Consider the following 16252-nt stretch of genomic DNA (forward strand, 5'->3'; position numbering starts at 1 on the left):
CCTCCCTGTATGGACCTAGCCATTTTTCAAACCTTTGGGGAGGATGGACCTCTCAGCCTTTCCACCAAGGGCATTCTGCAGCAGCTGCCAACAATACCTTAGTGAGGCCGCGAGTCTGTCGCTCATTAGCTGCTGTCATTGTCCTTAATTGGCATTCTTCAGGGGTCTCTTGGTTGTTAAAGATTTTCTCTGCTACTGCCAATAGTTCCTGTAAAGACTTAACTGCTATATCAGGGGTAGCTTGGTTTACAAAGGCCATTATTACTACTGACTTATTCTCTGGAGCTTCTGCATCTAGGGGAGTGAACATTCGATATGCCTCCATAATTCTTTCTAAGAAAGCAGCTGGGGGTTCTATCTTTTCCTGTTGCACAGCCAAATTGGTGGGTCATTGTGCCACTGCCCGAAGACCACCCATCAGAGTCTGGCGATAGACCTGTAGCTTCTTACCTTCAGGTGAGTTAAAATCCCAGGTCGGTCTTATCAGAGGGAAACTGGCATCTATCAGGGGTGGGTTTAAGGTGGGGTTCCCATCCGCGCCAGGCACAAGTAAAAGCTGCTGGCAGTCGTCCCAGGTTGGCTGATGGGTAAAAACAACAGAATCTAATAAATCAATGAGTGCTGCTGGTTTTTCTAAAAACCTAGGGTTCTGCATTTTCCAATTATAAAGGTCACTAGTGGAAAACGGCCAATACTGCATTAATTGTTCGCCATTCTTATTTGGGGGTCCTAGGGCAAGAACCACTGAAGGGCAAGACCACTGAATCAGGGGTTCTCTGGGCTGTATGGGCTCTTGTATGCGGAGGGCTCCATAAGTCCTGACCTGCAGAGGGGGCAAGTAGGTTGACAACGAGAATCCTTTAAAACAAGAATGGCAGGTCTCGAACCTTGTGGAAGAAGAAAAGGTTTTAGCCAAGAGGGAGGTTTCTCTACCAGATCCTGCCAAGTAAGGATATAAGAAATCTGGTCTGGGTGTCCTGGATGTCCCAAGATAATGTCCTTGGTGGCATAGATAGTAGGCAAGTCCCAGGTTCCTTCTGGGGGCCAACTGGTAGAGAAGGCTGGTCACTTATTTTGGCAATAATTGATCATCTGGTCTTGTTTTACCTCTAGACCCAAATTATGAGCTCTATGTTTTAATTTTCTAAAATGATTCAGGACCATAGTCAGAGGAGTCAAAGTAGCCTGAATCCCGACTTTGGTAATGAATACAGAGACAACACACACAAGGAAAATACAGAGACGACACACACACAATGAGAATACAGAGACAACATACTCAAAGAAAATTCCAGCGGCCCAGCCGCCAACACTCTGAACCAACAAATGGGAGGACGGCCTCTTGCTGCTTCCCTACAGAAGGGAGGACAGCCTCTCGCTGCTTCGTGGGCGCGACCCACTCTCCCCTTCCCAATTTGTGAGGGGGATTCAATCCCCTACAGCAGGGCCTGAGACGTCTCCCAGGACCCTGAACCTGGAGCCACCCAGCGTGTCCGCCTTTGACTCTAAGGGTCTCTCGCTACAGATACCTGAAGTTTGACTGGTCTTGCTGCTTTTCTACAGATGGGAGGACGGCCTCTCACACCGCTTCCCTACAGATGGGAGGACAGCTTCTTGCTGCCACTTCCCTACAGATGGGAGAACGGCCTCTCACACCATCTCCCAGGACCCTGGACCCGGAGCTGCCCAGCACGTCCACCTTCAACTCCAAGGGTCTCTCGCTACAGACTGGTCCTGAAGGCTCAGTGAAGCTGGTGTTCTTCTAGTGAGATAGGGATCCCGGACAAGGCCCCATATGTTGTGCCCAGAAATTCGAGTCCCAGTCTCACAAAAAGAAGACCAGAGTCACATGCAATAGCAAGAGCCTTTATTGGGAAGCTTAAGTTTCGGCCGCCAACACCCTTCCAAGCAAAGGGAGAGTCTGCGACCTCGATCACTTCTCACCCCACCTTTTTATACTTATCACAGGGTGGGCACAGGTGGAAACATTCACATGAAACAAGGACCACTGCTCTCAATATTTGGCCCCCCCTAATCCCACAATAACCACAACAATGGTAAAACAACAAGGACAACAAAAGGGGAAAAATGGTCTCCAGGAGCAGTGGATTTGAGGTGCAGGCACCAAGCCCCGGCAATAACCCTGGAGACAAAAAAAAAAAAAAAAAAAAGATAGACAACTGCAGACCTGCTTCATCGCTTGCGAAGTGACTCTCCTACAGGTGGGCAGCTGGGTCTCTAACAAGTATCCTTATGCTGGTCCTTGAGAGAGGAAATTGAGAGAGGAGAGGAAGACAGAGAGGAGGAGAGAATGACAGACACCTGCAGACCTGCTTCACTGCTTGTGAAGTGATCCCCTGAAGGTGGGGAGCTGACTGGGATCCTTACGCAGGTTCTTGTGCTTCACACTATTCAGACTCTTGTGCCTGAGGCTCCAAGTCCTAGGTTCAATCCCCTGCACCACCATAAGCCAGAGCTGAGCAGTGCTCTGGTAAATAAATAAATAAATATAAAAGAAAAGAAAAAGAGAAAATAAAATAAAACATTTGTTAAAAAAAAATCAAACTTCTAGCCCCAGGCTCCCCACCTGCAGGGGAGTCACTTCACAATCGGTGAAGCAGGTCTGCAGGTGTCTATCATTCTCTCCCCCTCTGTCTTCTCCTCCTTTCTCCATTTCTCTCTGTCCTATTCAGCAATGATGACAACAATAATAACTACAACAATAAAAAAACAAGGGCAACAAAAGGGAATAAATAAATAAATATTTTTAAAAATTAAAAAAAATCAAACTACTGCCTCAATTTTAGTGCTCTGATTAGGATTGTTCTCAATGGCCTTGATGGTCCCCTCCCACCCAATACCCTTCAAGCCTGTCATCCTCACTCCAGCTCCAGGAAGCAAAATGCAGGGGCATCTGGTGAGGTTTGTGAGAATACAGTTCTCAGACTTCCAGATGGAGAGATTTGTGTGCCTCTGACCCTTCGCAGTGGCTGTACAAACAGGGCACTGTCTTTCCCTTCAGGAAGCCAACCCTTCAGGAATGGTACCAAACAGCTGAGAAGGCAAGTCCATGGTAGGGTACTCAACAACCACTGTGAAAAGACAGACTGGCTATCTATCTAGTCTGCTTCTGCACTTGCTCTCCAGTTGAGCTATGGGCTCCAAAGGAACCAGCTGCTCTTTGGGGTACTGTAACCAGTCAATAGCTCAGGGAGGATTAGAGTTTGCTAACTGGCAGACGAAAATTGGTTCCCAGGTTTGTTTTGTGGCATAAGTTGCTGCACGGTGGATCTTTGAAAATTATTAGTTTTGGGGGCTGGGCGGTGGCATATGCAGTTGAGTGCACATATTACAATGTGCACGGCTCCCCTACTTCCCATCTGCAGGGGGGATGTTTAACAATTAGTGAAACAGGTCTGTAGGTGTCTCTCTCCCTCTCTATCTTGCTTTCTCCTCTCAATTTCTCTCTGTCCTATAAAAATAAAGCCACTAGGAGAGAAGCAGTGGGTTCATATTGCTGACACCAAACCCCAGCAAAAACTGTAGTGGCAAAACAAAACAAAACAAAAAATAGTTTTAATATTTACATAAAGGGATTCTGCAGAAATCTTATTTTTTTCTTCTCTCTCTCTTGCCTCCAAGGTTATTGCTGGGGCTTTGGTGCCTGCATTATGAATCCACTGTCCTGGCAGCCATCTTTTTTCCACTGTTATTGCTATTATTATTTCTGTTGTTGGATAGGATAGAGAGAAATTGAGAGAGGAGAGGAAGTCGGAGAGGAGGAGAGAAAGACAGACACCTTCAGACCTGCTTCACCGCTTGTGAGGTGATCTCCCTGAAGGTGGGGAGCCGACTGGGATCCAACTGGGATCCTTACGCAGGTCCTTGTGCTTCACACTATGTGTGCTTAACCCTGTGCTCCACAGCCTGGCCCCCCTCTTATCTCAGCAGAGGGGAAGGGCAGTGGCATACCTAGCTAAGTGCATGTGTTACCATGCACAAGGACCCAGGTTCAAGCTCCTGGTCCCTACCTCCACGGAAAATTTTCATGAATGGTGAAGTTGTACTGCAGGTGACTCTATATATTTATCTCTCTTTTACACCACTCCCTGTCGACTTCTCTCTGTCTTATCAAATACAATAAATAAAAAAAAAATAGGTGTGAGCCATGTGGTGGTGCACCTGGTTAAGTGCACACATCAGAGTGCTCAGGGACCCAGGTTCAAGCCCCTGGTTCCCACCTGCAGGGGGAAAGCTTCACAAGTAAGTGAAGCAGGGCTGCAGGTGTCTCTCTGTCTCGCTCCTTCTCTATCACCCTCTTCCCTCTCAATTTCTGGCTGTCTCTACCCAATAAATAAATAAAGATTAAAGGAATAAATAAATAAATAAATAAATAAATAAATAAATCAGGCTCGACCTCTGTCACTTATGGCCGGGTGGCTTACGCTGCGAGTGGTGCGCAGGCCTCTCGGGAAGGAACCACTCGGCCTGGAACTGGCACCGAGGACCAGACTGCTCGGGCTGCCATGGAGCGGGAGTAGATGCTATTGGGGCAGACTCAGGTTTCCTAGAACCCTCACACTGAGTACCAGCTCACCAAAAACATGGGGAGGGTAGTAGAAAATGAGAAGATTAATGCAGAAAAGTCATCAAAACAGAAGGTGGATCTCCAGTATCTGCCAACTCATGCCTACCTGGACCAGAGAGTTGTGCCTATCTTATTACAGGGGCTTGCTGTGCTGGCAAATGAAAGACCACCAAATCCCATTGAGTTTTTAGCATCATATCTTTAAAAAAATACAAGGCACAGTTTGAAGATCGAAACTGACTTACTGGGAAGAACAGAGAAATTTGACTTCTACTCTCAATTTGTATGATTAAGAGACAGCTTTAATTGCCATGAACCCCCCCCCCCCCCGGAAGTATTGTTAGGTTGTAAATCTAAGGAAGCACCAAGAGACTGTGATGATGTAAAAGCAAAGAGCCTTTATTGTTCTAGCCGGCTAGGGCCAAGTTACCCAGGGGCTGACACACCAGCTCTCTGGTAATCGACCCCGTACCCAAGTCCTACTAGGATATATATACATTTCAGATTACAGACTACATGACAGGGTTCAGCTACACAATGTCAGTTTTACAACAGTAGTTATCTATAGCCCCCAGATGCAGGGAAGGGGAGGGGGTCTTTTTGACCTCGAGGTTATCTCCTTTTCCTGACCCTAGGCTCCCAGACTGTTTTCTCAGAGTCTGTCCTTGGATTTATCTCCTGCCTTCCAGACTCCCAGGCTTGTCTCTGTTTACAGCTTTAACCCCCTAGAATTGCTTTCTTCCTCAGGGACAGGCCTGTCTTATAATTGCCTACTTAACCCTTGGGTTTCCTGAGACTAGGTTCATTTGTCTCACTATTTTACCATCTTACATTTATTACTTTTTGCTCAGTTCCTACAGTATAAACAACAGAACTTGTTTGCAGAAGAAAACATCCTCTTTACTTTGATTCATTCACCATATTTATTTAATGAGTGTATTCTATGTATTTTTCTCTCAGATTATCTTTAATTTTGTTTTTGAAATGACTTTCAAAATAAACCATTAAAAGTCCAAAAAAAAAAAAAAAAGAAAGAAAAGAAATTAAAAAATATTTATCAGCTGAGTCCTGGCACAGGTAGTGGTGCACAGGTATAGCTTTGGTCTTAAAAGTATGAGTTCCCCAGTTTTATCTCCTGGTGTTGCATGTGCAAGAAGCCTCTTTTCTTCTCCCTCTTGTGTTGATTAATTCATATTAGTAATAATAATGATGTAAAAAAAAGTCAGCAGAGGGAGTCGCGCGGTGGCGCAGTGGGTTAAGCGCACGTGGCGCAAAGCGCAGGGACCGGCGTAAGGATCCCTGTTCGAGCCCCTGGCTCCCCACCTGCAGGGGAGTCGCTTCACGGGCGGTGAAGCAGGTCTGCAGGTGTCTATCTTTCTCTTCCCTCTCTCTCTGTCTTCCCTTCCTCTCTCCATTTCTCTCTGTCCTATCCAACAACAAAGCAACGTCAACAATGGCAATAATAACCGCAACGAGGCTGCAACAACTAGGGCAACAAAAAGGGGAAAAAATGGCCTCCAGGAGCGGTGGATTCATGGTGCAGGCACTGAGCCCAGCAATAACCCTGGAGGAAAAAAAAAAAAAGTCAGCAGAGTTAGCACATTTCTGTGTGACAGAAGTCAGCAACTGATGGGCAGTGACTGTTTCCTTTTGGAGGGTATATGAGCACATGTCACTTGTTTCTACATTTCTCTATTGTGCCACACAGTTTGCTCAGTTATTTTATTTTATTTGTTTATTTTTTTAATGAAAGAGAGATACAGAGAGAAAGATACAGAGAGAGACCAGAGCATTGCTCAGCTCTGGCTTATAGTGATGCTGGGAATTGACTCTGGGAGCTCAGAGCCTCAAGTATGAAAGCTGTTTGCATAACCACTACATTGTCTCCCCATCACTCATTCTTTTAAGAAGGAATAAAGTGGCGACTCGCTCCGTGTCAGTCAGTCGTGGAGTGGCCGCCCAGAGCCACCTCGGAGGCGGCAGGGCGCTGGGCACAGGGGCCCAGCTGAGCCGGCAGCTGAGAGGACGGAGACAGAAGCAACTCGATCCTGGAGGCGGTGGTGGTGATAGGAATCAGAGCCTCCGGGAATGTTCAGTCATGAAACGAGTGCGCAACGAGCAGATTCAGATGGCAGTCTCCTGCTACCTCAAACGCCGGCAATATGTAGATTCAGATGGTCCCCTGAAGCAAGGACTGCAGTTGTCACAGACTGCTGAGGAGATGGCCACCAATCTCACAGTTCAATCAGAATCTGGTTGTGCCAATATTGTGTCTGCAGTCCCTTGCCAGGCAGAGCCTCAGCAATATGAAGTACAGTTTGGTCGACTATGAAATTTTCTCACTGATTCTGATTCCCAGCATAGCCATGAAGTGATGCCTCTCCTCTATCTATTTGTCTACCTCCGTCTCCATCTGGCCCAGAATAGTCTGAAGAGCACAGTGGAAAGTTTTTATAGCTGCTTCCATGGAATGTTTCTGCAGAATGCTAGCCAGAAGGATGTCACTGAGCAGCTACAGACCACTCAAACAATTCAGGACATCCTATCTAATTTCAAGCTTCGAGCATTCCTAGACAATAAGTACATGGTCCGTCTCTAAGAAGACAGCTACAACTACCTTATCCGCTACCTCCAAAGTGACAACAACATAGCCTTGTGCAAAGTCCTTACCCTGCATATCCATATAGATGTACAACCTGCCAAGAGAACAGACTATCAACTCTATGCCAGCAGCAACTCCTCAAAAAGTGAGGGCAATGGCATAGAGGCTACGGACATGCCCACTCCTATTCTGCAGAACGAGGCTGCACTAGAGGTCTTGCAGGAGAGTATTAAACACGTCAAGGATGGTCCTCCATCCCTCACTACCATCTGTCTGGGACATTAGGAACACTTACTGCAGCACACCTGCTGAAGGCTCCTCCAGTGAACTTGTGGGTGTATATACTGGGCAGATGAGTAATGTACTAAGTGTGCAGTTTATGGCCTGTAATCTCCTTCTAGTGACAGGAATTACTCAAGAAAATCAGGAACATTAATTTTTTTATCTTTATTTTAATGAACTGAGGCGGTGGTAAAGGCTTCCAGATTGAAAATCTAAGGACAACCTGAGATTGAATAACTGACAGACTGTGAAAAACTCCCCACTTCTCCTGTGCAGACACCCTGAGCACATCATCCCTTCACTGTCTCTCAAATGCTAAAGGACTCGGGAGTAGGAAAGGCGGTGATATATAGACATGAGATCAAGAATTAAGATATACCATAGGTCAGATTGCAAGTTCTTACAAAGATCCCACTCTGTCCTCACGGGAGCATCTTTATGCTTCTGTCTCATTTTGCCATTTGTAAAACCAAGATGCTGCTTACCTTGCCTGGTACTGCTTTTGGTCTGAGGATGATTGCAGAGCATTCTCTCACAAGAAGCAGTGCTACAGGGTCATGTGTTATCAATTGCTTGAGTGGAAGGGAAACTTTGGTGTAGGAATCTGAGGATGGGAACTAGGAAAGGGGGTGGGGATAATCCTGGCAAAGTCTTTCCTTTTCTGTAATTAAAAATCCAGGATTTTTAATTGTTATTATAATTATTAATATTATTGAGAAGAGGAAACCTAGCACTGGCAGAGGATGCCTTCTCTGCTCTTGTCTTTCAAGTTTGACTCCTGGCACTGGCTGTGATACTTGGAATTTTGAGGTTCAGGGAATTAAGAGAATCTGGTAGCAGTGTATTGGGAGAAAGGGAAAATTTCTGGGTGTCAAATTGATCACTAAGGCTGACATTGTTTCTAGAAGTGGATGGGTGGATTTGATTTTAAAAAGTTTTGGGCTCTTGCAGCGATGGTGGGAATGAAAGATTCTTTACATGGCTACATTTCTGTTAACAGTTTTCTCTCCTGAGCAGACAAATAGTGAAGAAAATTTAAATGACAGGAAGTAATATGTCACAAGGTAGAATTAAAAAATATTGAATTTCCAAATGATAATTTATTCAGAGGTGTGGCTTTTTCAATATGTTTTTCTTCAGAGATCACCCACTCTAGCCTCCTGCATCGCAATAGCAGTTTAATGAACACTTTGTGAAATAAATTGTAAGAACATATTTTTAAAAAGCGTATAAAACTATGCTTTGAGGATAAAGCAAATTCTAATTTGTGCAAAAGGATTAAATACTTCTGTTTTCTGAAAAAAATGAATAAAGTACTGAACTCAAAAGCATCAGGTCATGAGTTCAGTTCCCAGCATTGCATACAGCAGAGTGATGTTCCTTCTGATTCTCTTGGATTCTCATTAACAAATAAATCTGAAGAAGCAAAAGGAGGAAAAAGAGGACAACAATAATAATGATTATCCTGCAGTTCCTAGGATAATGGAAGAAGAGCACTGACTTTGAGATTATAGGGACAATGGAACAAATGCCAGCATGGTTATATGACTCTTTAATACTCTAAGCTCCATTCCCCCACCTGTAAAAAAGAATAAGGATTTATACTTCTCCCAGGGCTGGTGTGAAGATTAGATAACAAAGCATTTGTTAAGCATCTAGCATATAATAAGTGACCAACAAAAATTCCTCATGAATAAAAAGTGGTCTATATAATCTCCCAGGGCATAGGAATTTTGGTGGTAGGCACAGTAAGTTGTACACACACACATACAGGTATAACCCTACGCCACTGAAATCTTATAATGCTGTAAATCAGTGTTAAATAGCTGATAATAAATAAATATAATTTAAAATCTTCTCTAGGAGCTGGGGAGATAGCACAATAGCTGTGAAAAAGATTTTCACACTTGAGGCTCTGAGGTACCAGTTCAGTTTCTGGCACCACCATAAAGCAGAGCTGAGCAGTCTCTGGCTAAAAATACATCCCCAGGGCTGGAGAGACAACATAATGGTTATGCAAAAGACTCTCATGTCTGAGTCTCTGAGGTCTCAGGTTTAATCCCCAGCACCACCATAAGTCAGAGCTGAGCAGTGCTCTTGTCTCTCTCTGTATCTAACTCTCTGTATCTCTCATTCATTAAAAAAGAATCTCCCCAACCCCTGTGGAGAGCAGTCTGGAGAACTCTAAAAAGGCTAGAAGTGGACTCTCCCTATGATCCTTCAATTCCTCTCTTTGGGATATATCCTAAGGAACCAAACATACCCATCCCAAAAGATTTGTGTATTCCTATGTTCATAGCAGCACAATCTGTAATAGCCAAAACCTGGAAGCAACCAGATATCCAACAACAGATGAGTGACTGAGTAAGTTGTGGTCTATACACACAGTGGAATACTATTCAGATATTAAAAATGGTGATTTCACTTTCTTCACCCCATCTTGGATGGAGCTTGAAAGAATCATGTTAAGTGAGATAAGTCAGAAAGTAGGATGAATATGGGATGATCTCACTCATAGACAGAGGTTGAAAAATACTACCATGATGCTGGCCTGCCTTCCTTGGGCAGACAACCTCATCACAGTATATCCTGGAACCCCACCTCTCCAGAACTCTAACCCTCTAAGGAAAGATAAAGACAGGTTAGGGGTATGGATCCACCTGTCAATGCCCATGTCCACCGGAGAAGCAATTACAGAAGCCGTATCTCTGACCTTCAGCGCCCCTTAGAAATCTTTGGGCGGTAGCACAGTGGGTCGCTTCACAGGCAGTGAAGCAGTTTCTGCAGGTGTCTATCTTTCTCTCCCCCTCTCTGTCTTCCCCTCCTCTCTCCATTTCTCTCTGTCCTACCCAACAACAACGACAACATCAACAACAACAAGACTCTGGGGTGGGGGTAAGGGGTAGCGGGGGAGGGTTCAGGTCCTGGAACATGATGGCAGAGGACCTAGAAGGGGTTGAATTGTTATGTGAAAAACTGAGAAATGTTACACATATACAGACTACTGTATTTTGATTTTTGTTACTGTATTTTATTATTGACTGTAAACCATTAATCCCCCAATAAAAAAAAAATCTCCCCTTGGACTGGGTGGTGGTGCGCCCAGTAGAGCTCACATGCACAATGACCTAGGCTCAAGTTCCCGGTCTCCACATATGGGGGAGCAGCTTCATGAGAGGTGAAGCAGTATTGCAGATGTCTCTTTCTCTCTCCCTCTCTCCCTCCCTCTTTCCTCTAAATTTCTCTGTCTCTATCCAAAAATAAATACGTTTTTTAAAAGAATTTCTTTTTAAAACTTTTCACTAGGTTTTTTTTTTCCCAAATAGGTTATATATTTATTGGATGTGATTAAGAAAGGGCAGCTCAGGAAGTCGGGCAGTAGTGCAGTGGGCTAATCGCACGTGGCACAAATTGCTAGGACTGGTGTAAGCATCATGGTTTGAAGCCCTCAGCTCCCCACCTGCAGGAGAGTCACTTCACAAGCAGTGAAGCAAGTCTGCAGGTGTCTATCTTTCTCTCCCCCTCTCTTTTTATCCCTCCTCTCTCCCTTGCTCTCTATCCAACAACGAAGATAGACAACAATAAAACAACAAGGGCAACAAAAGGGGAATAAATAAGTAAATATTTTTAAAAACCAACAACAAAAAAGAAAGGGCAGCTCTGTGGGTCTCAGGGGTGCAGGTACTGCCACTTATCCAGGGAACTACAGTTAAGGATATATCATATATATAAAAGACTGAGTATGGGTTTGGGGCTTTAAGCAAATAGTACATTTATTACATGGCCGTTATTTAGGTATAGCAAGATAGGCAGTGGGGCAAGTACCGGCTTGTCCTTATGGCTGTAGAGGCATGAGTCTTTTAAGATAGTTTTACCAGAACTGAGCTCCACATGTACAGCTCCCAGGAGAAGCAGCCATGGCAGTCCTTGGGGATGAGAGCAGGCACAGAGAGCCCAGGAAGAAGAGAGCTACAGTTCAGTTGCAGGAACAGAGTGTGACTTCTGGCAGACTGGCAAATAAGTTCCAACACACCCACAATCAAAGGCTGATGTCAGCCATATGCCACTTAGGTTCATCAGCTGTATGCTAATTACATTCATGTCCCAACATGGACAGGAAACATGGACAAGGTGCTCAGAGTCTATGATGGTGTCCCAACAATATCAGACCCCACAGTCTTCTGGGACTGAGGAACTTTTCAGCCACCATTTCTTCAAATTCATCTGTGTTAAAACTTTTTTGAAATGTGAATCTTTTGGCAGCCAGGGGACTTGAACTTGGTCCTGCACAGGGCCTCAATCACAGCCTCCTTGCCCTGTAGCTTGGTGTGGATGGACATGATGACCTGGCCTATGTGGACCCTGACCACTGTGTCCTGGGGCTTCCCAAATGCACCCCATATACTTGTCTGGGGGATTGCAGGTGGTCAGGCATGAAATGAACATTCAATGGGAAGGGCTGTCTCCAAGGTCCCTTCAGGCAATCTATACAAGCCACAGGCTGCAGACACTACCCAGGAGGCTGCTGTTTGCACTGTTGCACAATGAGTCTCCCCTAGTTTTGAATAATTAATGTTGGATATATTGCTAGGTTCCATCCACCTTACAAGGCTGGCATTTTTTTAAAAAAACTTAATTTTTTCCCTTTTGTTGTCCTTGTTGTTTATCATCGTCATTGTTGTTATTGCTGTCGTTGTTGTAAGATAGGACAGAGAGAAATCGAGAGAGGATGGGAAGACAGAGAGGGGGAGAGAAAGACAGACACCTGCAGACCTGCTTCACAGCCTGTGAAGCAACCCCTCTACAGGTGGGGAGCCAGGGGCTCAAACTGGGATCCTGATGCCAGTCCTTGTTGCTGGGAAATTGTGCCGATGCACAAATCTCTTTAATATTTACAATAACTCGGACTTACCTCTTATTATTCTTCACTGGCAAACACCATCTACTCTCCCATCTATTAAGGTCAAATGGAAAGACCCACTTGATAAAATTTGGAAAGGGCCTGACCCTCTATTGACCATGGGAAGAGGTTTTGCATGCATTTTCCCACATAATTACTCTAAACCTGTCTGGGTTCCTGCCTGCCATGTCCGACAATACCCTCATGATGGCACTGTTATCCCTGAAGAACAAGAAATACAAGAGGACTAGCCGCAGGATACATCCCAGGATCCATAATATGACATGGCAGAACCTACAAAAGTTGGCTCACAGAGCCCTCTCTCCTACCTCTTCCCTGAATGTCTTATGTTATGACTGGCCAGTTGTGTTTTGTGAGTGAGTGTGTTGAATGACCAAAAATTTTTGTATGACCCATCTGCTCAGAGTACTCTAAATGTTAAAACCATTGTCACTAACATGAGTTAACTCTCTAAGTAACCTGAGTCTGTTTATAGTTCAAAGTCAATTATAGTAAACCTCTAACTTGTTACAAGTTTTATTGTTTTTCACAAGTAAGTGATTACAGCTATCAAGCCTTCATATGAGGAATCACCTGTTCATATGGTAAGGTATTAAACTGTAAGAAGTTCCTCCATATCCAACCTATGTGAATTAGCAACATTCACATATTCTTGTACACTTAACTGGTGTATCTTGTCTTGCCACCATAGGCCTGCCTTTGTCAGCCAACAATAAAGATTTTTCCCTTTATAACATCACCCATGCCACAGACATCCTTTACTACCCCCAAAGACAAATGGCTGTTCCCCTGGACATCACATCCACTGACTGCTTCCCTTACACTTAAGATATGATCCTACCTCTTCATACCAATGGATACATTCCCCCTTCCTTACCTGTCTACCTTTAGTTGTGGGACCCCAGCTTGTTTTACTTTTTCTGCTCACAATAGGTCCTATAATTCTTTTTTTCAACATTTTAATTTATTTATTAATGAGAAAGAGAGGAGGAAAGAGAAAGAACCAGATATCTTTCTGGTACATGTGCTGCTAGGGATCGAACTTGGGACCTCACGCTTGAGAGTCTAACGCCTTATCCACTGCGACACCGCCCAGACCATGGTCCTATAATTCTTAACAAGCTCATGTTCTTTTGCGGCAACAGATTGATGCCATAAAGATGCAACCTATACAAACTCACTATCATAGGCTGGACATGGCAGAATATTGAGTTGCTGTGGAGGATTTGCTCCCCTCCATCAGAATGTCCACCATGTAGAGGGCTGGCTAGCCAATGACAGGTAAGAGAAAACTAGCGCTATCCAGTCAACCTAAGACAGGGCACCTGGTACTACTGGGCAAAAATGACCAGGTGTTCCAATGACAGGTAAGACAGAAGGCTGATCCACCTAAGACAGGCACAGTCCACCCTGCCACAAAACAAAGTCTGCCAAACATCAAAACATGATATAAGACAGGGGGACATGTGGGGAGCCACATGTGCCCTCAAGGTTGCTATTGGCATGGCCATAGAGTTTATGTTAAAAGATAGTTCCTGGGAATTGGGCGGTGGCGCAGTGGGTTTAGCGCAGGTGGCGCTAAGTGCAAGAACTGGCTTGAGGATCCCAGTTTGAGTCCCCGGCTCCTCACCTGCAGGGGAATCACTTCACGGGTGGTGAAGCAGGTCTACAGGTGCCTTTCTCTCCCCATGTCTTCCCCTCCTCTCTCCATTTCTCTCTGCTCTATCCAACAACCACAATATCAGTAATAACAACAATATAATTACAACAATAAAACAACTAGGGCAACAAAAGGCAAGATACAAAAAAAAAAAGGGACAAGATAGTTCCCGCTTCCCTACACCTTAGAGTCTTTGTTAAAAGATAAGTTCTTTTTCCCCATGAATATATAATAATAAATGAATAGGAAAGATACATCCCCCAATACTCAGTTGGCTAAGGCACCAAACCTCTTTTTCTATAAAGCATTCAAATCATATGCCCTGCTAACCACGAGAAGCAGCTTTTTTGTGTTTCTTCCACAGGAATCCCAGAAAAAACCATCTGGACCCCTGCACACCCTGACATCACCCACTAGATGGCACTACAGTGGCACACCCCCCGGAAACCCTAGATGTCACCTGACGCAATCTGAAGAACCTGATTCACAGACTCCAAGGACAGAACTTTTTTACTGTCTGTCTGCCTTTCCTGCTTCTGCTTTGCCTGTCACGTTTTGGCTGTTCCAGCTCACAATCTACAGAAAAGCGGAATTCCAGAGGCTGACCTTTCTCATGCAGCATTTCATCCCCTGCCATTTCTCCCCCTAGTTGCCTACTTTGGACTGAGACTTCTATCGGACTTGCTGGTATACCCTTTGGACACTTTAGACAATTTTACAGCAGCTTCCTTCCCTTCACGTTGCTGGTTTTTCATAGACTGACCCTGAGTAGTTCATAGACTTTACACACTGTTGCCCTGGGCATTAGATAAAAGGAAAGGGGGAGATGCTGGGAAATTGTGCAGATGCAGTCACATCTGCCATGTTGTCCCCTCAGGCTACTGCTAGTTCCCGCGAGAGTTGGGACATTCTCGGAGTGCCTGTTCAGCCATGTTGTGCCCTCAGGGCATTATCTATATCCCCGCGATATTTGGAGTGCTTTGGTTACTCTCCCCCCTCCCATTCTCACGAGAGTTATTATCTTATCCTGGAGTGCTATGGTTACTCCTCCCCCTTCCCATTCTCACGAAAGCTACTCCTATAAAAGCCTTTCTTTTTCCGCACCTCGCTCTCTTGCCAGCGCTTCACTCTGGTGTTCAGATGCAGGAAAGGTTACTGCGTGAGGCGGCCATTTTCGCTACCTCCACGTGGCCCAACCTGCTTCTCTAGCACCCAACTCTGAGGTGCCAGCGCAAATAAAGATTTGTGTTTCCTCTTCGTCCGGACCCCTCCTCTCTCTCTTCGCCGCGGCCCGCGCACAACACCTTGTGCTTTCCACCATGTTCGCTTAACCAGCTGCACAACTGCCTGGCTCCTGTATTTTTTTTTTAAATTGTTGTCAGGGTTGTCACTGGGGCTTGGTGCTATCACTATGAATACAACTCCCAGTGGCCATTTTATTTTCCTTATTTTATTTGATAGGACAGAGACAAATTTAGAAGGGAGGGAAAGAGAAAGACATCTGCAGACCTACTTCACCCTTGTGAAACATCCCCCCTGCAGGTGGGGAGTAGAGGCTTGAACCTGGGTCCTTGCACATGGTGATATGTGAGCTCAACTAGGTGCTCCACTGTCTGGCTCCCAAGGCTGGTATTTTTTTTTTCCCTAGAGCACTGTTCAGCCCGGGCTTAAGGTAGTGCCAGGGATTGAACCTGGGATGATGACACCTCAGGCATGAAAGTCTTTTGCATAACCACTACACTCTCTCCAATCCATAAAGCTTGCATTGTTATACACATCACATAGAAGGGCAAGCTGAAGCACAGAAATAGATGAAAGAGGTGGAATAGAGAGCCCACTCAGTATTATTTCCAAGCACACTCATTTTTTAGGGACTTTTTATCACCCTTACAGCCATATGCTACATTGGCCCTGACCACATCCTTTAGAGTTAGGAATATGGATGCAGAGAGGTAGCATAATGACTTTACAAAAGACTTTCATGCCTGACACTTTAAGGTCCTAAGTTCAAAACCAGAGCCAAGCAGTGCTCTGGGAAACAAACAAGCAAGCAAGCAAACAGAGCTTTTAGAGTGTAACTGGCACTACCTCTTTTTGACAATTGACACTTGGAAAGTTATTTAATTTCTCGGGACATACAGACTGGATGGTTTGAGAATAATAGTAGGTCCAATCTTATGCAGGTTAGATGAATTACAG

General features: G+C 44.8%; 1 non-coding gene and 2 pseudogenes across 1 annotated transcript; 2 read left to right on the forward strand and 1 right to left on the reverse strand.

Moving 5' to 3' along the window:
• Positions 1 to 4526: 4526 nt before the first annotated feature.
• Positions 4527 to 4856, forward strand: LOC103118504 (protein dpy-30 homolog; annotated as a pseudogene).
• Positions 4857 to 6562: 1706 nt separating this feature from the next.
• Positions 6563 to 7700, forward strand: LOC103118514 (TAF5-like RNA polymerase II p300/CBP-associated factor-associated factor 65 kDa subunit 5L; annotated as a pseudogene).
• Positions 7701 to 11929: 4229 nt separating this feature from the next.
• LOC132532547 (small nucleolar RNA SNORA70) lies at positions 11930 to 12062 on the reverse strand. Its single transcript, XR_009544488.1, has one exon. It is a non-coding gene; the product is annotated as a small nucleolar RNA SNORA70 (small nucleolar RNA).
• Between the last annotated feature and the right edge of the window lie 4190 nt (positions 12063 to 16252).

This window comes from Erinaceus europaeus, chromosome 13 (assembly GCF_950295315.1).
Source record: "Erinaceus europaeus chromosome 13, mEriEur2.1, whole genome shotgun sequence".
NCBI lineage: Eukaryota > Metazoa > Chordata > Mammalia > Eulipotyphla > Erinaceidae > Erinaceus > Erinaceus europaeus.